Source organism: Oryx dammah, unplaced genomic scaffold (genome assembly GCF_014754425.2).
Source record: "Oryx dammah isolate SB20612 unplaced genomic scaffold, SCBI_Odam_1.1 HiC_scaffold_13, whole genome shotgun sequence".
Lineage (NCBI taxonomy): Eukaryota > Metazoa > Chordata > Mammalia > Artiodactyla > Bovidae > Oryx > Oryx dammah.
In genome coordinates this window covers 50,908,957-50,933,005 of record NW_024070197.1, presented here as the reverse complement: position 1 = coordinate 50,933,005, position 24,049 = coordinate 50,908,957, and the positions used below count along the sequence as shown (strand labels likewise).

The following is a 24,049-nucleotide window of genomic DNA, read 5'->3' as shown; positions in this document are numbered from 1 at the left end:
GAATCCAGGGCGCTCAGGCTGAGAATGTCAGGCCATGAAGAGCCACCCACAGGCCCCAGTACCTTTATGAACGAGTCTGATTTGCCATGGTAGATGGGGAAACTGAGGCTCGGTCCACCTGGTTGGCAGATGGCGGGGTTGGGGTTTGGACTAGGGCCACTGGCTGCCTGCTGGCCTTGCTGGGAGGAGCCTGGGCACGATGGGAGTCCTGAGCCTGTGTGTAGGGCGTGGAAGGCTTCCTGGAGGCAGAGGGGCTGGTGCTGGGAGGAGGGGATAAGAGGGCTGTCAGTCCTGGGAAGAGTCTGCCTCGGAAAGTCCTGCACGGCTGAGCCTCTGCCGAGTCACGGGTCCCTCGGCCTGAGGTGAACTCCTGCCGGGCCCAGGGGCATGCAGCCCCCACATGTGAGAGCACGGGGTGGGGGATGGGCATGGCATGTGGAGGGAGTCGGTGACTGTGTCTGTGTGTAAGACCCTCCTCGGGAAAGCACCGGCTCCTCTCCCTCTTTTTGCTCACAAACGGGGCCACGCAAGACAGGAAGACAGGCAGAAACAATCGCGCTCCGGGCGGGTGTCTGAGTCACGCCACCGTCAGTCTGGAATGTCTCCTTGGAAAGAGGCTGCTTCTGAGCCGGCCCCACCCGCATGGCCCGCTCAGGCCTCCTCCCCGGCCTCCCCTCCTCCCCCAGCTTCCTCCCCCTGCCTCCCCTCCTCCCCAGGCCTCCTCCCCTCCTGACCCACCTCGTTGGGGGCCCCACCTTCATCACAGCAGACCCCACAAAGGCCCCAGACAGCTCATCGAAGCAGCTTTAACGCACGCCTGCTGGGGGCCTGAGCTGCACTTAGGCAGTAAAACTCACGCCACACTTTATAGATAAAGATTTATTCATTTCCATTTTGTACTTTCCTGATGTCCTATAGAACCTGGACTTTTTTTCTTCCCTGATGTCAGGAAGGAAACTTGTAGGTGGGCCCTGGCCCGGGTGCCTGAAGGACAGGGACACGTCAGCCAGAACTGGTCATCAAGGGCCCTAGAGTCCTGGGACCACATGCTCTTCCTCCCTTGGACACCGCTACTACGTCCAATAGCTCGGAGACCCCCAGAGATCCCCAGCCACTGTCCGAAGGAGCTGGGTCTGCCTCCCAGCCTCTCAAATCCTCCCTGAGTGGTGGGCATTGATGTTGCCACCTCCCAGATGAGGAGGCAGAAACTCAGAGAGGCTGCTGATTCGCCCAAGGACACACAGCTGGTAAAGTGCAAGCAAGGAATGAAGGCCAGGCCTGCCTATGGCAGCCTCCCTGAATTCACGGACTATTTGGCAAATTCCGTCACTATTGCGTCCCTCACATGGCTTCCCTGGAGCCCACAGGGATGGCGCACAGGGCACACCTCCCTGGGAAGCTTGGGTCCCACATACGTCCACGTTTGCTGCGTCCTTGCCAAGGAACAAGGAGAATCTTCATGGGACAGGGCCCAAGAGCAGCTAGATCCATACCCCCACCCCCCCACCAGGATCCCTGGGAGAAGTAGGGACCCCCAGAGCTCAGGTAGGCACCTGCCGCCAGGCCCTCAGCCTGGACCCAGCCAGGAGCCCACAGCAAGCAGAGGCAAGCTGCACAGAGACTGGCTCTACCACAGACTCCTGCGTCCTTATGCGGGCTCCCCGCCTCCTCCAGCCTCAGTTTCCCCCTCTGACAAAGGAGGTTAAGGAGCCTGGGATGGCAGGTGACACTCGCTGAGAAAGTTCCAGGAGGGCTGAAACACCCGGCCCGGGATGTCACACCACAGGCCTGGGGAAGAAGGCCTCATCCCCAGGGACTCCACAGGAGAGGATCCACCCTTGGGGCTGGGGTGGACGTGGCCTTTGATGCTCAAGGCTACCTGGACGGATGGTTGTGCGCGTGCCAGGCACTGTCAGTGTCGAACTGAAGCAGCCATGTGACACTATGCCCCTGGAATTTGCTGGAGGTTTCTCACTCCTCCCACCCCTGCTCTGGCTTCGGGTCCGCGGTTTCGTTTTGACATCAGGCAGAAGTTAGGGGATGACTCAGGGGCTGACTGGCTCTCCCAGCACGCGCAGGGGCCCAGGGAGCCCGTGCCCCTGGGGGGCAGCCAGCAACGGGCAGTGTGGGGGCTGGTGGGCAGCGGGGGAGCCGGGCTCCGTGTCTGTGACTTCGGGCAAGTCAAGTCAGACCCCTGCCAGGTCGTGTCGTCTCGGAGAGGGGGGCTCAGCCCAGCCCGTCCAGCTCTTTACTCTTCCGAGCAAACGGGCAGGAGCTGGCCCTCCCACAGGGCAGATCCACGGGGCATCCTATCGGCCAGCTTCTCCCGAGAAGACAGCTTCACATCCAGTGGGGAGGAAGAGAAGGCTTCAAGAGCCAGAAGCCTAGATTGCTGACCCCCCAGATGGTGGAGGCTGCTGCCCCCGGGATTCCCACCCTCGGCACAGCTAACTATCTGGGACCACATAGTCCTCCGTCCTGGGGCCGACCTGCGCTCTGCAGGAAGTTTGGCAACTCCCCTGGTCTCCACCCGCCACAGCAGACTCCCGGTGGAGAACTGCTGGACCTGACCCCCAGGCAGCTGTGCCTGGAGGACTGGAGCGGGGGCTCAGGGGCAGTCCCCCCGGGGGCACCGACCTGGAGGGCTGGGCTCCCAGTGCACCGGATGGCCAGGAGAGGCTTGTCGTATGTCCGTGGGCATAGTCTGAGCCCTCTGGGAGATGAGGAGGGTAGCCCACCTCTCTCCATCAACTCTTAAGACTGTGGTAGTGGGGCAGCATGGAGCGGGGGCCACTGCCGCTTCCTCCTGCTCATGAGAGAGCTCACTTCTCACACCAGAGTGCACGGGTGTGTCACAGTTGGACGGACACACAAACACACACATATGAGCTCTGAAAGTGCGGCCTTTCTTAGAAACAAGAATAGACCCATTAGGAAGAATTAGGAAGGAAATACCTTCTGGGAACTTTGTCTGAGCCAGGGGACCCCCAGCACTAGAAACTTTAGGAAACCAACTGATTGAAATACTGATTAACTGGAGGGGACTCTTAGTCCCTTGCCATCCCACGTTCCATGGAGAGGGCAATCCCAGGACCCTGAGGCCCAGAATGATGCCACGGAAATGTGAGCTGAGGCCCGGAGCCCCCAAGCGTCAGCGGGGCCAGGCGGCCGGGCCTCCAAGCCCCTAGCCCCCAGGTTCAGGTTTTCAAGACAGCTGGCAGGGATTTCTGGAACCTCCTCTGACACTGTAATGAGCAGCCAGAGGAAAACTGAGTTCAATTCGCATCGTGTTTTAGCTGATTGTGAATTGTCCGTGCAGAGCTCAGTGCTCAGCCACCTATGGAAACCCACAGGCTAGGGAGGTTTAGGGGGGTGGTGGCGGCAGCCCATTCACTCATTTCCAAAGGCCTTCGTTACCTATACCTTGCTTTACATAAGAAAGGTGTTCCTAAGAGGGTGTGAAACTTGAACTTCAGCAGTCCAGCTCCCTGCAGCACTCTCAGGGGAAGCATGGTTCAAAGGACTATTTAGGAAAGGACGCCCTTTCTGGAAGTGAAGAATTCCCCCCTACACACACTTCACGTCTTAGAAGCCATAAGCCTATGTCTTGGTTCATCTAAAGTGGGGAGAGGCTGCAGCTGTTGCAGGACACCTCCCACCAGGACTGCCGCCTGACCTCTAAGGACCCACATGTCCACACCAGGAACTGGCCTCTGGTTCCTGCCTGTCCCAGGGTAGCGAGTCACACGCTCTGGTCTGTGTGGCTTTGGGCAGGCCCCTTGCCTTCTCTGAGGCTGATGTCCTCATCTGTGAATGAACCCCTTAGCAGCTGACTGTAAGGGCCCCTCGCGCTCTAGGGGCCTGCATGGTTCCATCTCCCCACCATCTGTGTTCCATGCTGGGGGGTGGGGGGCAGAGCAAAGGCACTCTGACTCTAGGGACCCTGGACTCCCACCTTTGAGGCATGGGGGTACCTCAGATGGGAGTCCCCCAAGTAGGTGACAAATGACAGGGGTGCCCTCATCCTCCTGGCCGGAAGCACAGGGGAAGAAGGTGTTCACCCTGCTGGTACCTGGTGGCGGCAGGAGATGAGGCAGGCAGGGAATGGAGACAGGCGAGCACTTGGAAACCACAGGGCGCACTCTGGCAGCCTGGAAAGTCCTGCTAAATCCTGTACTTGCCTCTGAGCAGCAGCAAGCCCCGCCAGTCTTGGGTGGGCTGGCAGGGGTCTGGGCTTACATACCTTTCCCATGGGGATCCCCATCTCTAGGGTGGGTCCCCTGAAACAAACACCTAGGAAGAGCAGTGCTTACAGTAGCGGGGGCGGGGGCGGCTGGGGGGAGTGAAGGTTTGTAACCGTAGCCACCGGTGCCCGGGAGCAGACCCCGCAGGCCGCCCACGGCTGGGCGGAGGGCGCTCGGAGCACCCGGCCGGCCGCCGGAGCTTGTTTGGAGAGGACTTGGCCCGCGCGGCCCGACCTGGGAAGCGGGTGGAGGTTGCTTTCCTCCTCTCCCCACCCCGCCCCGGAGGGGCAGAGCGCTGCGCGGCCGGGCGGGCCTGCGGTCGGGGATGAGGACTGCGCCTCCGCGCCGCAGAGCGCCGTGCGCGGGCCGGGCGCCGGCGGCCGCCGCTGCCGTTCCGGGAGCTCGTTTGCATCCGCCAGCGCGGCGAGCGGCGCGGGGCCCCCGCAGCGGAAGGTGAGTGTGGATGCGCCGCGTCGCGCGCCGCCCGAGGCTGCCGGTCAGCGCCACCGGCTCGGGAGGATCCGGAGGGACTCGGGGCTTGCTGCCCGGGGTCACCTGGCTGCCCCCGCCCCTCCACATCCCCGCGCCCTCAGTGGCGCGCCCCGGCGGGGCCGGACGGACCCTCCCGGCCCTCGCTGCGCCGCGGCCCGGCTGCCCCGACCTCGCTCATGGCCCGGGACGGCCGTGCAGAGACTCAGAAGCCAGGGCGCGCCGGGGACTCGGTGGGGGCCGCGGCCGTGCCGCCCGGCCTCAGCCCTGTCCAGCGCCCTTGACAAGAGCTTGGGCCAGCTCCGCCGGACACTTTGCAAAGTGCAACCCAAGTGCCGGGAACTGCGAGCCCGCCGGGGCCGCTGGGCGGTTGGTTGGGGGAGCTAGGAGCCGCCCGCCCGGACTGCTGGGAGCGGGGAGCGGGGGACGTATGGCCAGGGATTCCGGAGGGAGCTGAAGGGCCGGGCGGGGACGAGAGCGGCCGGGGACCGACCATTCATTGCAGACCGCAGCAGCTGGTTCCCAAGCCGGGCCATTGCCTCCTCTGGGTAGCCCCGGGGCGTGCTGGCCCTGTGGCCCTCGGTCAGGCGGCAGAGGCAACTGGAGGAGCGGGGTGGGGTCTTTCCGGTCTTGAGGGGCTCCGCGCCGCTGTGCTGCTGCAGGGGAGGCCACGCGGCTCCCCAACCCGGCCCGCGCCCCTGGCTGGCTCAGGGCACCAGGGGAACCCGGCCAGAGGGACCCGTAGGGATGCGGCGCCGCACGGCGGCAGCCGGAAGGGAAGGCCAGCCAGGCGCGCGGAGACTTCCCGCGGCCGCCAGACCCTGCCCCTGCCCCCTCCACTCGAGGGGCAACGGAGTCAGAGGGACAAGCCTCTGGGTGCCGCGGAGGTGGTGGGGGATTTTCGCAGTGGCAGCCGCCGAGGCCGTTAACCCTTCCTGGACTGGCGTTTGAGCAGACGCTCCTTACTGTGTCGGGACTGTGCCACGTGTTACTGTGCTTGGTCCTTCTATTGCGAGCCAAGTGTCCTGTATTCTGGATGAAGAAACCGAGGGTCAGAGAGGTTAGGTAACTGGGCCAACACAGCACAGCTGGTGTGCAGCCGTGCTGACAGCCCTCTCCATTTCATCAGATAGACTCCACATCTGCGGGTCCTGAGCCCTCGCTGTGCCCCAACACTGTCCCAGGCACCCCCCGACCCAGCAAAGATCCCTGCCTTCCCTATAAGGAGTAGGGTAACAGGCAGTGTCAGACAGGGAGCTGGCTGCGGGGGAGTGGGGCGGAGTTACGGTCTTAGGAAGGGCAGCCAGGCTGCCTCTGAGAAGGTGGCCGGGGAGGGCATGCCCTCGTGTGCCTTGTGCCCAGCCTCTCAGGTCCAGAACCACACGGCAGAGCCTGCCTGGAGCCTCCCTGTAGGAGGAAGAGGGGTAGTCCTTTTTGAGGCAAATAGGAAGCCTGAGCCATCTGGAGGGGCACCGTGGCCCATCCAGCGTCTCAGCGTGGGAAACAGGTAAAGGATGCATGGTCCCCACCTGGGTCCCCAGGTGGCCACCCCGGCAGGCAGTGTGGAAGCAGCAAGTCCCAGGATTTCAGGGTTAGAGGGAACTTAGAGGTCATGAACTTTGATCCCCTCATCCAGCCTTCAGTCTCCACCAGACCCAGCCTCCAGGTTACCGACTCTGCTTGAATACCTCCAGCAATGGGAAACTCACTCCTGTTGCAGCAGCGAGGTCCCACCCTTGAAACCCACTGGAGAGCCCCGAGCCAGCCCTGCTGCAGGTAGAACAGAAACCTCCCACCTGTGGCTCCTATCGACCCCAGTCCAGCCCTCCGGGAGCCAGGCATTCGGGCTAACTCACACTCAGTTGCCTCTGGAGAACGTTAACAGAGAGGTTACCTCCCCTTTCCATCTAATCTCAGGGCCTGTGCTTTTTCAGACTGACTTCCAGGCCAGGTACCCTCCCGCCTCTCTTGGAGAAGATTGGCAGGTCTCTGCCGGCTTCACATTCGTTGAGCACCAGGGTGGCCTGGAAGCAGAGACCTGCCCTCACCTCCTTTTTTCCTGGAACCCTGCCACCACTGATGGTGCCAAAGACACATGTGCCCCTGGACGCCACTCACACGGCGGCTTCCTCTGGAGCCTGAGGCCGCCCAGCCCAGCACACCCCATCCTTGTTGGCTTTGACTCTAAGAGTTTGGTTACCTTCCTCTTCCTTGTTCAAAAGGGCCGGCTGAGAGCGAGGGGCAAGCCATGTAGATCAAGAGTGCAGGCTCTAGAGACAGCTGTCCAGGGCCTGTGTGGGCAAGTCACCAGCACAATGGGGGACCTTGCAGGGCCTCACAGTACCCGCCAAGGTGCAGAGCGCAGGGGCACAGGTGAGCACGCCCAGCCCTATGGTCACTGGCCTGGGACTCTCAGAGACTCCACAGGGTCTGTGGGAGGGGTCTGGAAGATGCAGAAGACAGGGGTGCGAAGTGCCAGGGGCCAGTCCAGGACAGAGGGAGGTCATAGGGAACCATTGTGCAGCCTGGGTCCTCCTGGTGGGCCCACTTCCCAGCCCATCCCCGCTGGCCTGCCCACCTTGGCTTTGTTCATCCTAGTTGTGCGGTAGGGAAGAGAGTAGGGTAAGCACAGGAACAGCCCGCTCTTCTGCCCGTGCAGACAGAGCAGAGCTGGAGCCCAGCATTTGTGGATGGCATAGTCCAGCCCGCTCTCCCCTGGAAGGCACTCCAGGTCGATCAGCATACAGGACGCTGGCTCCCCTTCCCCACTCCTGGCCCGGATACTGGGCGTCCGGTCTCTCGTCTCCACCGGCCCACCTTCCCCATCAGCGTGCCCCCTCCTCTGCTCTGCCCCTATTCCTTCTGGCACCTCCCGTCACCTGTGTGCCTGCCTGTCTCCCACTCGACTGTCCCCCATTAACAGGAAGATGATGCTGGTGCTCGGACCTCTGTCCTCCGAGCTGTACAGCGCACTCAGCATTCCCAGCTTCTATTGCCAGCCTCACTTTCTGATAGAATTGGGGGCTGAGCTGAGCATGGTGGAAGGAGGAGGGTGTGGGGGTGGTGAGCACTGGGAGATGTTCTTGCAGGTGCCTGTGGTCCCTCCCTGGCTAGTTTATCCTCACCTTTCACTCAGTGACCATGGCCAGGGTGGCAGACACTGTCCTTGGGGACTGATTGCAATCTTGTACTTCATTTCCCTGATTGGAAGGAAAGGTGGGCCTGTACAGTTGGATAGGTTGTTCACTGCACAAGGGCACCCAGCTATATACTGTACTCTGCTCACCAGGCCTCCGCTTGCCCAGGCTGTGTCCACCCTGGGAGTGCCTGTTCCACACACCCAGCGGTCCTGGAAGCACGAGCAGCAGCACCACGTCAGACGTGCGAGCAGTGCACGCAGAGCTGTCCTTGCTCCCGAGGAGGCCACGTGTAGTGCCATCGCATGCGCAGCCTGGGTGCTGCCCTCCCACAGGACCAGGGCCTCCGTGCCTCCTGGCTTGGGATTTCCTCCCCACTCCTCAAATGCTGACAAGTGTCTGGGCCCCTCAGCCTCCTTTGGTGTCCACATCACTGGCCCCCCTTGGCCTGGGTGTGTCCCACCAACTTGAGGGGAGGGTAGGAGGCAGGGTGGGGCCGTTCAGGGACCCTCCCCCCACCGATGTGCTAGGGGCTGGGGCCTGGCTGCGGTCAGCACGGCGAGTTCCTGAGTCCAGATGGTCCTTGGAGCCCGCGGCCCCACCCCTCGCACCACGGCCTGCGGTTGCCAGTCCTGAGTCCCGGAGACCAGAAGTGAGATCAGTGACTGAACTGGCAGGACTCAGGGCTGTGACCCCAGCATCAAAACGTAGGCTTCCTACGATTACTCATCCCAGCTCTCGTCGGGATTGAAGTGGTCTCTGAGAATTACATCCTTGTCTAAATAAAGCCGGCTTCTCAGAGCACAGCTCCAAATATAAGCTCCCTCTATGACCATGGGGAAAGCCTGAGGGAGGTGAGCAGGCAGGGCTCGTCTGGGGAACCCTGGGGGTCACCTACCCCATCCTGACACCGTTAGCCTAGGCCCCAGCCTTCCCATCACCCAGCACTTGAAGCAAGAGGGGCCGCCACCGGGCACCCAGGAGCTGGCGCCCAGCAGCTGGGTGCCCACACCCACAGCTCCCCGGCCCAGGTCGGAGGGGAGACCCTCCAGTGAAACTGTGAGTTTGTAGGGAACGCAGAGCCTGCGGTCATTCCCTCTCAGCCTCCCTGGGGCCAGAACGAGGCAGGGGCCCCTTGGAAGCCCAGAGAGGGCCAGGGGAGGTGGTCTTCAGGGTGTGGAATGCAGCTGTTTGTCCTGGTCTTGGCCACTCCACCTGGACCTGGGGTCTGCAACCAGTGGAAGAGGGCAGGGCCGTGCCGGTGACAGCAGGAGGCGAACGTGCTGCAGGTGGACGGAACCGGGCCCCGAGCCCAGGCAGCCTCCTCTGCCATCCCCAGGCCCTCCTGGCCAGCAGGAGCCAGCAGCAGGCCGTCTGCTGCGGCCTCCGTCCCGACTCTGGGCTGCTCACAGGCTTGCATCCCAGCCAGCGGCCGAACAGACTCCACATTCATGAGCGGCCTCGAGTCTTCCCAAAGGCCCAGCCTTGCAGAATGTGACCATTGCATTTTCCGAATTCCTCCGGGACAACTGGGCCAAGGTGGCCATGTGTAAGCAGGGCCTCCTTCTCTGGGCCTTGCATGTGTCCAGCAGGGACGCTGCAGAACAGGGCCTCTCTGGGCTTCCTGTCAGGGGGGCTGGGGGAGCAGTCAGTGTGGGATGGCCACAGCCACGGCCAGATGGGGTGAGGGAGCCAGGACCAGGCCCTGGTACTGGAGGAGGCAGCCCTATTGGTGGAGGCTGTGGGCTGGTGGGTGTCCTGTGTCCATCAGCCCTGCAGGAACCTTGTTTTCTTTGAAAAAAAAAACCATAATTCGTGCACCATAAAATTCACCCTTTAAAAGTATACACGTCAGTGGGTTTTCGTATATTCACGAGGTTGTGCAACCATCACCACCATCTTGTTCTAGAACATTCTCATCACCCCAAAACAAAACCTGGACCCACTGGTAGTGACTCCAGCCCCTCCCCCAGTCTTGGCAACCACTTAGCTGCTTTCTGTCTTTGCCCATCCCGGATGTTTCACACGAACAAAACCACACTGTGTTTATCTTTCTGACTCACTGGGTACTTGCCTGGCGCATCCATGTTGTAGATAGGATTGGCACTTTGTCCCTTTTCCTGGCTGAATAATATTCCGGACTGTGGATGACCACCCTGTGTGGATGACACTGATATGAACACATGTGCACAGGCGTCTGTATGGGTGTGTGTTCTTGTCCCTCATTTGTGCGGACGTGTGTCCTCATCTCTCGTGGGTCGACATCTGTAGGCTCAGGTGGCCGCTCTAACCTGTCACTCTGAGGAGCTGCCCAAGCGCTCCCCATGGCGGCCATGCCGTTTCCTGTTCCCACAGGCCATGAGGACCCCTACCCTCTTCCTGTGACAAGGAAACCAGGACCGGGAGGCAAAGGCACTGACTTGGGTCACGTGCCGGGAAGAGGGGCCCAGATTCAACCTCTGTCTGGGCGCGGAGGCAAGATCAAGGCCAAGGGTGGCCACCACGCCCCACCACTCCCTGAGATGTCTCCCCTGAATGAAGTGGAGACCAGAGCCCCTCCAGGGGTCCCCACTGCTCTGCCAGAAATATGCGCTTGCTCACCGTTCCCGCCACCTTGCCCAAGGGGCTTTTTCTCAGGACGGGGGAGGGTGGTGCCCTTGGAGAGAGACCAAGCACATCACTCAGGGACCACTAGCTCTGAACTGATCCCAGGAAACCTGGACGTCACTTACGTTGAGGTCAGGTGAACCTGTAGAACGTTAGGTCCGTCCCAAAGTGTACCCTGTAACCCATCCCGTGGTTGTTTCCACGGTTCCAGAACACACAGTCGGAACGACGAATCCGAAGACGAGCGGAGTCTGGGACACCCGGGGAGCGGGAGCAGACGGTGTCCACCCTGGCGGCCCAGCGACCCCACTGGGTGCTCGGCTCCCTCTGTGCTCCGTGGCTTCGTCCAACAAGCCTTTGTGCAGGGCCTCCCGGGCCGGGCTGGGCCCCAGGCACTGCCCCGCCTCGCCCCTACAGGAGCTCAGCGTGCCTGTAGCAAAGGTGCGAAGGGGGCTTCTGGGCAGGGTCGGGGAGGCCGGGAGGAGAAGGTGTTCCAGGGCCGATCCTAGAAAGAGGAGAGCACGACCCGGTGACAGTAGGCAGCCCGTGTGCCCAGCCCACCTCCTGGCCTGTAGAGCCCACGAAAGGCCGGAGCTCTGCTGCCCGTATCCCTGCCACGCGTGCCGGGTTCTGCCCAAGGGAGCCGGAGACAGGTCGCCGTGGAGGCCCAGTGCAACCATCAGAGCAGGCGTGTGCGGGTGAGTGTGCATGCGCACGTGTGCCTGTGCACGCGTGTGTGAGTGTCGTGTGCGTACATGACATTGTGTCGTGAGTACTGTATATACACGTGTAATACAACATTACCAGAGTAACGTTACCAAAGTAATTACTTACAGGGCTAAGTTTAACTGTTCTGAGAGCCACATTTTAAAAACAAAAAGTGAAAGGAGCAAAACTGATCATATTTAATACAATATGTCCAAAAAGGCATCACTCCAGCATGGGGTCGATACAAGATCAGTGAGGCAGTTTAGGTTCTTGAGGTCTGGCGTGTGCTGGCAGCTGCCCTGCCCTTCTGGTCTCCAGGTGCCCTGCAGTTGTGGCGCCCCTGACACCACCCCCAGCACAGGGCCCTCCCCTCTTCAAGCCCACCTCACCTTCTCACCTGCTTCCTCCAGGAAGCCTCTCCAGACTGCATTTCCTTCTCTGGGCTTCGTGACCCTGGACCAGACCCTGTCTCACCCAGGCCTGCTGAATCAAAAATCACTAGAGGAGGCCCTGGGGCCTGCGTGTTCATAAGCTCCCCTGGCAACTTGAAGGCTTTATCCACGTTGAAGTTGGAGACCCTCGTAAGCCTTTTCCTATTTGTTCCTAGGTGTCGTGTTTTAGGTACGCTGGACAGCAGCTGTCCACACACACACCACTTCCTTGCCCACTGCCATATCATTGCACATGCTGTTTTTCTCTCTTTGGGACATTTGGAAAGCTCCTATTCATCCTTCTAAACCCACCGCCAACATTGCCCTGCCTTTCCTCTGAGGTTTACCTCCCAGGGAAGCGTGAGTCCTCTCCCCTCTATTCCTCCTTCTTGATTCCACCCTGTGCATGATGCTTCTGTGTCTGAAGTCCCTAGTGTGCTGGGGCCTGGCCCCAGCTCTCCTCCATGTTCCCAGAGCCTGGCTGGGCCCCCAGCATGGAGCGACCTCCAAGCATGGATGTGGAATGAATCCGGGCATGCGTGGGTGGGTCGGTCTCTGCAATCTCAGTAAACATCTGGCCACAGGGCCTGGCAGGAAGTTGACCTCGAGGGTACCACTCGGCTGGCAGCCGTCTATAAATACATTCTAAACTCAGACCAGCCCACGTGCATTCCTGCTCCCCACCCCGGAGTGCCCTTCCCAGCGGAAGAAAGGCAGCCGGCGGCCCTGCAGGCCTGGCCAGGGTGGTCGCTCCCAGCGAGCGGGAGCGTGTCCGCTCCAGGGTCAGCTCAGGGCCCGGCACATCCGATTGTTATCTGAGCGCACGGGCCGGCAGGCCAGCGCCCGGGCTGCATTTAGCTCTGAGAGAGGCTCCCCGTGCCGACAGCGTGCTTTTCTTGGACGTCTAGGCTGTGTTTATGCCGGGCTGGTGCCTGGGGAGTAATTAAAGGCTCAGAGGCTCACAGAGGGGCCTGCCTGCTCTGGGTAGGTGCTGGGTCTGTGCGCGCAGGCCCGAGGCCCCTGTTACATGTGGCCTGTTGAAAAGAGACTGAGCTGAGCTGTACTCTGGTGGCTCTGAGCTGAGCCCCATCAGGGTACTCCAGTGCGTCGGGCAGGACGAGGGATCTGGGGGAGGGTCAGCCAGCCTGGACTTCTTCAGTGTGTCACCTCCTGGATGCTCAGCCCTCCTGCCCACAGTCCGCACTCACAGTTTTGCCGCCCAGCACAAGGGCAAGTACCTGTATGGCCTGTGGGTCTGAAAGGGCTCTGGCTGCCACAGGCCAGGCCTGGTGTCCGGCAGCCAGCATCGTGCTCCCCAGAAGTGGAGTGGACGCCTCCCTGCAGCCCGGCCTCTTGGACACACGCCTTCAGCAGGGACTGCCGGCCCTAGAGCAGCAATGGGGCCTGGGAACATGGCACTGTGGCTGGAATGCAGTGCAAGCCCTGGGGACCGCTCCACCTCCTGGTGGCTGCGCAAGGAGAGGGACAGGCGGCGCGAGACTCCATGGTGTGACTGACCCACGTCTCACCTGTCATCTGTAAAAATGACCCCAGAGGCGCTTCTCATTTTTCTGGGTTTAGTAGGGGAGAGGACAGCACCATGTGCGCCCAGAGCAGCCTGGGAGGCAGGGTTGGGGGGTCATGCTCCCGTCTCAGCTCCCCTGGGACGTCACGCCCCACGTGTCCTAGGGCCTGGCTGTGGCTGGTGGGTTCATGGCCCCAGAGGTCAGGGGACAGGCAGGTTCTGGCAGGTAAGGGAAGGAGACACACTGTGTCCAAGGGGACTCCCAGCCCCGTGGTTTCCACGAGGTTTCCATCCTCACAGTCCCCACAGGCTGCTGTGCCCGCCCCAGGCACCCACGCCTCAGCCTGCCCCTCACCGCCCGCACTCCCGCTCCCCTGGACACCACCTCCAACCCAGGCAGTTCCCCAAGCCTGGCTCAGCCTAGACCCTACCTGGGGCAGACTGTGCAGGCAGGGCCTCAGGAACCTGTGGCAAGGAGGATGTTTCTCTGACAGCCACAGCCAGCCAGTGAGGAAGCGCTGCAGGGAGTGTGAGGTGTCCGGAGGTGGAAGGCAGCGGTACAGGGGTGGTTGTATTAATGGATGTTTGGTTCCAGTAGAGCACTGTGCGTTACATAGAGTTGTACACATTGTATCATGCAAAGTGTAGAACCTGCCTTTAAGTATATACTTGATGTTTATAAACCACACACTGGGGCTCCTGGGAAGGTGTGCCATTCCCAGGTACCACCTGCCAGGCACCATGTTAGAATTTTGCCCGGATAACTGGTGTTCCTCTCATTGTACCCCTCTGGGTGGATTAAGACACTATAATACCCACTTGAGGCTCCAAGGCTACAGTGACTTGTCCGAGGTTGCGCACCCATCAAGGGGAGCTGGGGTTGGAACCAGGTATCAGCTCTGGGAGGCTGTCTGTCCATCCCACCGTGCAGCCCTCACCACTAAGAGCATCACCACACTGAGACTGTCCCTCCTGTCTGGACGCCTGTCTCCGAAGGCCACAGCCCTGGGCTGTCCCCAGTGGACTACGCCACCTCGGTCCATGCTGGTCTTCTCACACCCAGGCCCCTGTATGGGCAGAGTCGCGCACAGGGATGTCCGCTGTCCATTCACTCATTTTCGGTCCCCATCTTACACCCCTTCTCTGAGTGCTTTCCCCTCGTCATCCCACTTTTAGCTGGACCGTGTTGTGTGCACCAATCACCTTGAGTACAAGCGGCAGAACAACTCTTGACTGGCTTGTGGGGCCAAGAAGGCCCTGGGATGGTAGGATTCTCAGAAGTCTGCCTCTGCTTCTGGGCTCTATCTTTGCTGCGTGGGCCTCGAAGGAGACCCTCCTGAAGGAGCAGGAAGGCCTCTGTCCTGCCCGCCATCCCAGCCTCTCCTTAGTGGAGGTGTGCCCACCATGCCCCGCTCTCTCTGTGGTCTGAGCATGCCCCGGGGCAGGTCTGGGTCATGGGCCCTCCCCTGGACCAGCAGTGGGAGCAGCCTGAGTCTCTCCCTTCCCCATCCTCCAGCCCTCATCGTGGGGTCTGCCCCTGTCCCAGCTGTCGGGGAAGGGAGGGTGAGGACGAAGGAGGTGGGGAGGGCACAGCTGTGCACCCTTCTAAGTTAGTAATCTTTGCTCTGACACGTAAACACGAATCCTAATACTTATATAGGTGTCCTGTACGTGTGTGTGAGATAGACCGATTCTGTCTAGGAGATTTCTCTTAGACACGATCCAAGGTTTCAGTGGCGACAAACGTTGGAAGCCCCCAGGCTCAGACGACCTCAGACCCTAGTTGCAGACGCACTGGCATCCGGGTGTCTGGGAGTGATGGTCAGTAGAGGAGCCCGGCCCTCATACCCCAGCCTTCCCGTTTGGGGTGCAGGCCCCTGGGTGTTAGGGTGCCCAGAGCCTGGGCACAGGTCAGAGGCATCCCTGTCCCAGCCAGCTGGGTGGCACATGGCAGATGGCGCCCCTCTCGTCGGCATGCTGGACAAAGCTGCGTCAAAGAAAACAAAACAAAGGCCTGAGAAAGCACTTTATCTCAGCAAATAAAGAGTGCCAGAGGAAGCTCGTGTTCTCGTCCTTGGACGGGCCTTTGATCGCTGCCTCCCGCTGCGGAGTCACAGGGGCTCCTGCAGTGACGTGTGGGGCAGTGAGTGGGGCTCAAGGCCCTCCCCATTTCTCTCTCAGGCCCCCTGCTTCTCCGCTCGGGACACATCTGGGTGCAAAGATGCAGTCATCAGGGAGGAGGACAGGCTGACCGGTGCCCCAAGGCAGGGGGACAGGAGTTCTCAGATGAACTTGGATCTGCGTCCTTGGCAGTGGCCCGGAGCGTCTGGGACAAGGATTGTGACCAGACGGTCAGCTGGGACCCAAGTCACTTTCCCACAGGAAAATGATCATTTTCATGGGTCCTGGGACAAAACCGATAGTGATAAAGTTACAGCAGCCGTCGCTGAGCTGCGCTTATTGTGCCGAGAACTTGAGTTTGCACCCTCCTGTTTAACCCACCCCATACCCCACTTAGAGAAGAAAGCTAAAGCCAAGAGATGCCGAGGTCTACAGCTACCCACTGCTGTGTAACAAGCAGCCCCAGCCTAGGGGACTCACACGACTGTGATTTATCCGTGTTTGTGCTTCTGTGGGTGGGCAGTGGGGTCTCTGCTGGTCCCACCCAGGCCCCTCAGAGGGCAGCATTGGGTTGGTGGGTTGGTAGGCGGCCAGTCAGTCCCAACTGGCAGTGCTCACATAGCTGGTGGTTGGTGGTTTGGGCAGAGGCCAGCTGAGAACACCCCAGCCAGGCAACCCCTCTCTTCTGGGTGTTCCTTCCCCAGGGCCAGGCCCAGGGCCACCTAAGGGGAGGGCTGGGCAGGGCCCACAGGCCAGCAGGCACCCTGGGACCCCCAGGGCAAAGCACCCAGGAGGTGAGAGCCACACTCCAGTTCCTACCCCTGCTGGACTCAAGGTAACAAGCATAGTGTGACCCCAGACAGTTCTTACCACCTCCCTGGACCTCGAGTCCTCCGTGAGGAGCTGGGGATGACGTCATCCTGGCAGCTCACAGGTTAGTGTAAGAATCAGCCCCCGGGATAGACGAGACAGGTGGGGTGAGCAGAGGGTGCAGTGAGCTGCTTCCAGCAGTGCCTGCTGTGGTGGCCATCACTGGGGAGCCCAGAGCCATCTGCCCTCTTGGCAGGAAGGGACTGGGGCACCACTGGGCAACCTTGACCTCCAGCGTCGGCACACTTGAGCCCGGATTCTGTCCCTGCCCACAGCAACCCCTGAACCTCAGCAACCTTGGGACCCTAGCTTCCACCTAGGCCTGGCAGTTAGAAAATTGGTTCCACTTTCCAGATGGGGAGGGACTGAGGCACTGCCTTCTGGCAGAGGGGTTCAGACTCTGAGGGTGTCCTCTGCTCTCCCAGGTACACCCCACCCTGGCCAGCACAGAAGGAGCAGGTCCCATGGCCTCTGTGGTTCGAGGAAGCACTTCACCGGTGCCTGCTTTCCGGAACCTCCGAGCCCAGCGGCCTCCTCGGGGCCCGGAACCCCGCCTCTCCCATCAGTCCCTCCTCTCAGCTGTGAAAACAGAGCAGCAGCCACAGGAGAGCTGGCTCAGCCCCGGGTCAACTGGGGGCTGCAGCGCAGGGACCCCAGTCAGAGGCTGACAGTGAGCTGAGAGCGTGCCCCACCTCCGTCTGAACCTCCCAGCATCTTGGTAATTGGCAGTCGCCCTGCTCTCGGGGTGCTGCAAGAGGGCCTTCTAGGACCCCAGCATGGCAGGTTACTGTAGCCGGGGGCTGAGCTGGCCCAGGGAAGGGCTAGGAATGAGATGGGGCCAGGAAGGGGCCTGGAGGCGGAAAGGTAGTCTCTCCCTCTGGGCCCTCTGACAGGCCAGGTCCCAGATCCAGTCCAGCTCTCCCACCCCCAGCCCCTTGCCAGGTCTTTGGCCCCCGAGGCCCTGGAGCCTTCCATAGACTCAAGCAGAAAAGAGATCCAGACTTTCAATGGCTTTGTATGGCCCCGCTCCCATGGGATTGCAGAGCTGACCAGGAGTCACTGGGGAGAAGGAGGGCGTATCCCCTTCCCAGACTTGGGACAGAGCTGTCAGTGACAGAGGTGGTGTCTCTGCTGCAGGCACCCGTGCGCTGCAGTGCTAGTCATGGCAAGTCCACTCTCAGGGGAGAGGGGTTCACATGGCGGGGGAGGGGGGCACTTGCTTACTCCAAAGCATCAGTCCTGCTGTGAGCCAGGGGTGGAATACAGCACTCAGGGCCCTGAGACTGGAATTCTAGTCCTGGTGATGGATGTGTGTTTAGATGATGATGGATGGTGGGTGGGTGGATGGATGGATGGATGGATATTGGCTAGCTGGATGGATGATGGATGGATGGTAGGTAGATGGATGGATGGTGGGTGGATGGATGGATGGATGGATTGATGATAGGTGGATAGATGGTAAATGGGTGAGTGGATGGATGGGTGGATATTGGATAGGTGGATGGATGGATGGATGGTGGATGGATGGATGGTAAGTAGGTAGGTGGATGGATGGTGCATGGATAGGTGGCTAGATGGATGACTCCTTTTGCCAGTCATTGTACTGAGTAGCAGACACAAGCCTGAACCCTTCAGGCTAGTCCCTGCCCCTCCAAGAGCTTCCCATACAGTTCAGAAAGCTGAGTGACTAGGTGGACGGGTGGCTGGAGGGCTCTGGGCGCTGGGAGTGGACACTGCCCTGCGGCACAGTGATCAGCTCCCTAAAAAAGGGTATGGTGGGACAAGAGTGCCGTGTGGACATGTGGGATGTGAAGAGCCCCATGGATACAGACATCCCAGTGAGGCCCAGCCCCTAGTCAGTCTTGACTCCTCCACAGTCGACCTGGGTCCACACCTGTGCCCCAGGCTTTCAGCATTCACCTCTCTCTGAGTCCTCACATCCCTAGCAGGAGCAGGGGTTGCAGGGGTGTCCACACCCGCCTCAGGGCCTCACTCTCCTGAGTCCCTTTGTCTGACCCAGCCCACTGCCCATCCATCACCCTCACCCACTCTCTTCTCCTGATGGGGAGACATCTGGGCAGAGTGGAGGTGGGGCACCCAGAGTCATGTAGCCAGTTAAGCTTCTGCTGATTCTCTCATCTGCCCAGCCCAAGGGGAACAGAAAGGCACCATAAAAAGGCCAGTTTATCCTAAGAAGATAAGACCATAAATGCCAGCAACCAGCCACACATACCAGAGCTCAGATATGTGGGAGATACGTGTAGATCAGGACACTCAGCTTTTACAAGGTCCAGACGCGGGGTGGGGAGGGCGGATGCAGTCAAGGCGCTGCAGAGCTGGCCGAGGAGGGCAGTCCTGGGGACGGATGGAGTCGGAACCCTCGAGCCGCAGAGATCACCCAGAGTGAGGTGCGCCCCAGTAGCTGACCCTTTCTATTTTGCCATTACTATAAATTTATCACTTGGATTCTTTTTCTTTTAGTACCCTTTTACTCTGAGAAGTACCCAGTTTGGACTGTACATTCTCTGGTCTGCATTGAGGCCAAGAGGGACCGCCCCCTGCCACCCCCGCTGAGGGACCCTCTTTCCAGAAACCTTCCCTCCTGGAGCTGACAAAGCAGACAGCATCCACATGCTGTCAGGTAGCCCAAGATCCCTGGCAATCCTGGGGTCCTTAGAAAAACAGCTGGAATTTTTCTGGCAGTAGTTGTTTTATAGGATAGCTGTTTTCATGTGTTTGTGTTGGACCTTTTTAAATGTCAACAAAGGTAGTGATAAAGGCACCTTGAGCAGCCCATTGGCCGCTGCAATGGTTACTGACACCTGGTCGCCTGCCCTCTGAGTTCTCCTTGTTGAGTTTCTGAAGCAAATCCCAGATACAGTAGTATTTCATCTACGAAGGTGTCAAGAAGAGCAGTTGGTCCTTCTGAGGCAAGACAAGGTGGTGCTCAGTCGTGGGGGCATTTCAATCAGCATGTCAGTGAGTTTCTGGCATGAAGGGTTGTCTGCCTTTTTAACCTAAATAAGAACGAGTCGGTAGTTGTCCCGTCACCATATCCCTGCACAGTCTCAGAGGGAGGCCTGGGCTCCCGGAGCTTTGGGTGTCCAGGAGTGTGGGGGGGATGGTTTGGACATCTCTGGTGTCAGGATGCTGCCTCGCAGCCCATTGGAGGCAGGAGGCGTGTGCCAGTGGGTGAACAAATGCACTCGATGAGGTGTTTCTTCTGAATTGGCAGGTAGGGGACAGTGGGGAGCTGTGGGAAGGAGGTTTGGACCATGGGGAGAGGTGAGGACAGGTGGCTGAGTGAGGAGAGAGGTAACGAGCAGATCACAGGGTGCTTTGGGCCACTCACGAGAGCCAGCAGCTGACGCCCAGAACAAAGTTGTCGCCCAGCAGGGTCATCTGTGAGCCCCTCACCCCACCCCACCCCACCCCCATGAGTTTATATTGGTCAGGGTGCTTTTCAGCTACAGGGGAACAGAACTCAACTCAAAATAGGTTAAATAAAAAGAAGACTGTTGGTTCACCTAACTGACTGTACAGGGCATACTTCAGGCATAGCTGGATCTAGGTCCTGAAATAGTAGCAGCAGAATCCAGTCTAATAGAACAGTGGAGGGTCAGCCCCACCAAAGTCACACGTTCACGGCAAGGGGGTGGGTAGAGGAAACCCAAGGTGCTACTGCCAGGAACAGGAGGATGGGTGCTGGGCAGGCAGGAAGCAGGTGATCTCACAGCGGGAACATTCACAGGTCCAGGGGTGGGCCAGGGCTAGAAATAGGGCAGAGCCAGAAGGGTCGAGCCCCGAACTCAGGGTGCGGCCACAAGCAAGATAGGCACCACAGACTGGCAGCCCTGGGTCAGGTCCACCCGGTGTGTTTAGTTGCCCACAGCTGTTTTAAAATTGTAGAACTCCACAAGGCTGTCCAAGCTTCTGGTGGAAACCCAAGATATGCATCCACGCTGGGCCCATGATGCCACCAGGAAAACAGTCAGATCAGGGAATGGAGCCAGAAGCCCCTGCTGGCCACAGTCCCCAGCGTTCCCTATTGCCCACCCCCAGAACACTCGCCTTGCCTGTGTTCTCACCCCTTCCATTTGGGCATTTGTATCTGTACCTCGGGACCTGGAGGGGGTACCAAGGGCAGGAGAAGCTGAGAGAGTGTGGGCCCAGGGCCCCAGCCAGGTAGCATGAACAGGAATAGAGCAGAGGGTTCAGGGGGCCCCAATAGGCACCCAGGAAATGCAGACAAAGTTTAGAGTATCTAGGCAGTGAAGGCCAGCCCCTCCCAGCTGCCCAATGGGGCCACTGTGTTCTGGCCATCTATCTCCTGCCCAGTCAAGCCCTGCTGGTCTGCTCCAGGGCCCAGACCCAACGTGCCCTCCAGCCTGCAGCTCTTGGCCCCAAAAGCAGAAAAACCCTGCAGTTCAACAGATCAAGATGGTTCCTGCATTCTCCTCCCACCCACTCCCCCAAAAGGCACATGCTTACACACACACACACACATCTTGGCAGCTGGCGAGCGCTAACGTGGCTGAATTGCTGTTGGGGACTTTGAAGGAAGCTAATTAAAACCAGCTGAGATGTGAAAAGCTGGAAGGTGGCAGGAGCCAGGGACAACTTTCCATGGGGCTCCAGAGCCAACTCTCTGCCACCGCCAGCCGTAGTGTCCAGCCAGGCCCCGCGACAGCCCAGCCTGGCCAGAGGAGGGACTGGCCAGGAAACTGCCCCTGCACAAGGCCGAGAGCTGCGCATAGGGCTGGGGCAGGAAGGCAGGGGTGTGGGGGTCGGGGTGAAGTGGTGGAAGGGCCGCAAGACTGCTCAACTCTGTGCCTGCGGGGTCACCAGCTGAGGCTCCAGGAGCAGTCCTGCCCCTCCCTGAGGGTGCTCTGCAGAGCACCCCACAGCCCCATCCCCCACAGCCGGGGCTGGGGCCCCGCACCTTGCGCTCAGAGGAGCAGAGTGAGCTTCTTCAGAAGGTCCCAGTTGGACCCTGTTCATCATCAAAGTAATTGCTGCTCCGTGTCAGACACAGATGTTTAAAAAGTGAGCTGGTGAGGCCCTGTCCCTTCCAATCCCCACCGCAGACTTCCAGAATTCTCTCCATGAGCACAGGCTGGCTTCTGTTTGCTTTTTACGAGATAGATCTCACTGCACTCACACCGTGGGCACCTCGCTTCTCCACTGGGGTGGTACAGGGTTGGTACTGCTCCCAAATTGAGTGCATTTGTTCACATACTGGCACACGCCTCCTGACTCCAATGGGTTGCGAGGCAGTGACCTGCCACCAGAGATGTCCAAACCATCCTTGCCACACTCCCGCCCCCCCCCCGCTGCCCCCGCCTTCATCTCTGCAACAGCCCCCCAGGAATACCTGGGGGTCTGTGCGCAGTGACCGATCCTGTCGATGGCGTTTGGGACTGCCAGGTTGCTTTTCCGTTTCTTCCAATCTTTGCATAACCTTTCCAGTCTTAGCATAAACATGTTATTTTAGGGGAAAAAAAAAGGATCAGCAGGCTGTGCCTAAAGGCTTGGAGGTGGTTGCACCTATCAGTCAGTCCTAGCGATGCCCGAGGCCAGCCTGTTGGGACGTCACCTGGCCTTTGCTCCCCAGCCGCTGTGACCCCAGCAGGTGCCAGCAGTCAGCCTCGGCAGGGCGAGTGGCAGAGCCTCAGGGGACCGTGTCCCCAGGCAGAAATGGCTGGCCCAGAGCTCCCGCGTACATAAGCCAGTGCACCTGCCTGCACGTGTGCATGCACACCAGAGTCCCCCGCCCACGTGTGCACACTCAGATGCACACGCACACATTGCTCTAATTCTTGCCTCCCCCAGAGCCTACCTGGGCAGGAATCTTGTAACAGGCACCATCTGCTGGACACTTGGGCCAGTGGAGGGAGTCACCAGGCCTCAAAGAACCGGCTCAGCCAAGGCACCACCACCCCCACAAGCAGAGCCCCAGGGGTGGGAGGGCCAGTGGTGTCATACCCATTTTTCTGGTGAGGAAGTGAAGTCTCAGAGAGATGCCTTCATAACATCACTTTAAAACATCTACACTTTCTGTATCTTATACCCAGGCCTGTCCATTCAACCTCAGGGCAATGGGAGAGAGTAATTAATATAAACATAATGGTGATGGAATAATAGCTCACAGCCCCTGAGGAATAGGACCAGCTCACTGGTTTGCATACAGTGTCTGATGCAACCCCACAGGCCATGTGAGGTAGGGATGACCCATTTACAGACGGGTGAATGAGGCTCATAGAGAGGTTAAATCGGTTGCCTGAAGCCACACAGCAGGGAAGTGGTGGTGCATGTACTCTGACATTATGAGACCGTAATGCCTTGATCTCACTCTCCCAAGATGGGGCTGACTGACCTGGGCTCCCAGCTTGTGAGTGGGGCCAGGACCCCTCTCTCTGGGGTTGACCTGCCTCGGGCTGCCACTCACACCATCTTCCCCTATGGACGATGTCCAGGGTGGTCCCACACAGGGGAGGCTACAGAGCCCAGAGGTCAAGGGCAGTGTCTGGCTTCTTAGTGCGTGCACTGGGCTCCTTTCCGCTGCCCAGGAGGCAGAGAGGGGACCATGGGGACATGCCAGCTGGGCAGGTGATGGGACAGACACACTGTCTCCCCTTCCTCTTCTGTCCACTGGACCAGAGCCCACGGCAATTGCATCGTTCAGCCCCCGAGGCTCAGGTCCCTCACCCCAGAGCAGCAGTCCAGGGCAGGGTCATTCCAAGTGAGAGTCATTCCCAGGTCAGGGTCACCCCAGTTCAGGGTCGCCCCAGGGCAAGGTTGGCTCAGGTCAGGGTCAGCTCAGGTCAGGGTCACCTCCAGGTCAGGGTTATCCCAGGTCAGGGTCACCCCCAGGCCAGGGTCACCCACGTCATGGCCGCCCCCAGGAAGATCACCTTCCTGTAGCAAGGTGTGCATGGCCCTGTCCTTCCCTACCCTACGCTCTCCCCACTCAAGAGCTTCTGACAAGCTGGGTCTCCAGGGGTCCCTCCTCGTGAGAGGGAAAGCCTCCAGTGGACTGGGAGGGCAGGACCACGTGTGACAGGGCCCTGTGCCCACAGCCCCAGAGTTGCCCCTCATGCTCTGGGGAGGGACTGGCCTGGATGACTTGCCCCTCCAGGCCCACAGCAGCTTGGAGGCCTTGGCTGGGCACACAGTCAGACACAGGCAGCACCTGGACTGGGGCTTCCCCTCCCTAAGAAGGGGGCGAGGAGGGCCAGTCCTGGCCACCAATGTCAGCACCAGCCTTCTGCTCTCACTGGCTGTGCCGTGATCTCGAAAGCCAGGTATTAGTACCTTCTGAGCCTCAGCATCCTCACCTGTAACATGGAGGAAGGAATCCACAGCCACCAAGCAAACACCATGCACCAGGCGTGAGACACCTGGCATCTCCTTTCATCTCAGCACATTGCTGGGAGGTGGGGACTGGTCAGCAGGGTTGCAGGAAGACAGTTACCATGCCACCCCCACCCCACCCAAGACAACGGGAGAGACAAGTTCCCTGCGTCTTGTTCCCCTTGTAGCTTGGCGCCCGAGAAGCTCAGAGCTTAATTTGGCCCTCCCAACAGACTTTGGCTTCTGTCCTGACAACCTGTGGTGTAGGCACCATTTTTCCTGTGCACCTTTTAGTCCTTCCTGGGGCAGAATTACAAGCTTTAAAGAAACAAATTGGTGGGAGGGGAATAAAAGATGGAGGAAGAGAGGGAGGGACTGCTGCTTTCAGACCAGTGTGAGGGATCAGCCCTAACCAGCAGTCAGGGTCAGCACCCAGAGTCATTCCTGCACATACCCATGAGCACCAGCTGTATACATAGCACTGCCTCCGGCATCTTCTGTCTCTCCTCCGTGTATGTGTGTGTGTGTGTGTGTGTGTGTGTGTGTGTGTGTGTGTGTGTGTGT

The 24,049-nt window shown here is 59.7% G+C and overlaps 1 protein-coding gene across 2 annotated transcripts in view; it reads left to right on the top strand.

The window, feature by feature from the left end:
* Positions 1 to 24,049, top strand: part of ZNF469 (zinc finger protein 469) — a 123,561-nt gene that overhangs the window by 72,040 nt on the left and 27,472 nt on the right. The window contains exon 1 of one of the 2 annotated variants that reach the window (XM_040253711.1): positions 4,645 to 4,697. The exons of the other annotated variant lie outside the window; for it this stretch is intronic. The gene's annotated coding sequence lies outside the window, so the exon portion shown is untranslated. Of the gene's footprint in view, positions 1 to 4,644; positions 4,698 to 24,049 lie in introns of those variants that run through there. 2 annotated transcript variants of the gene reach the window in all.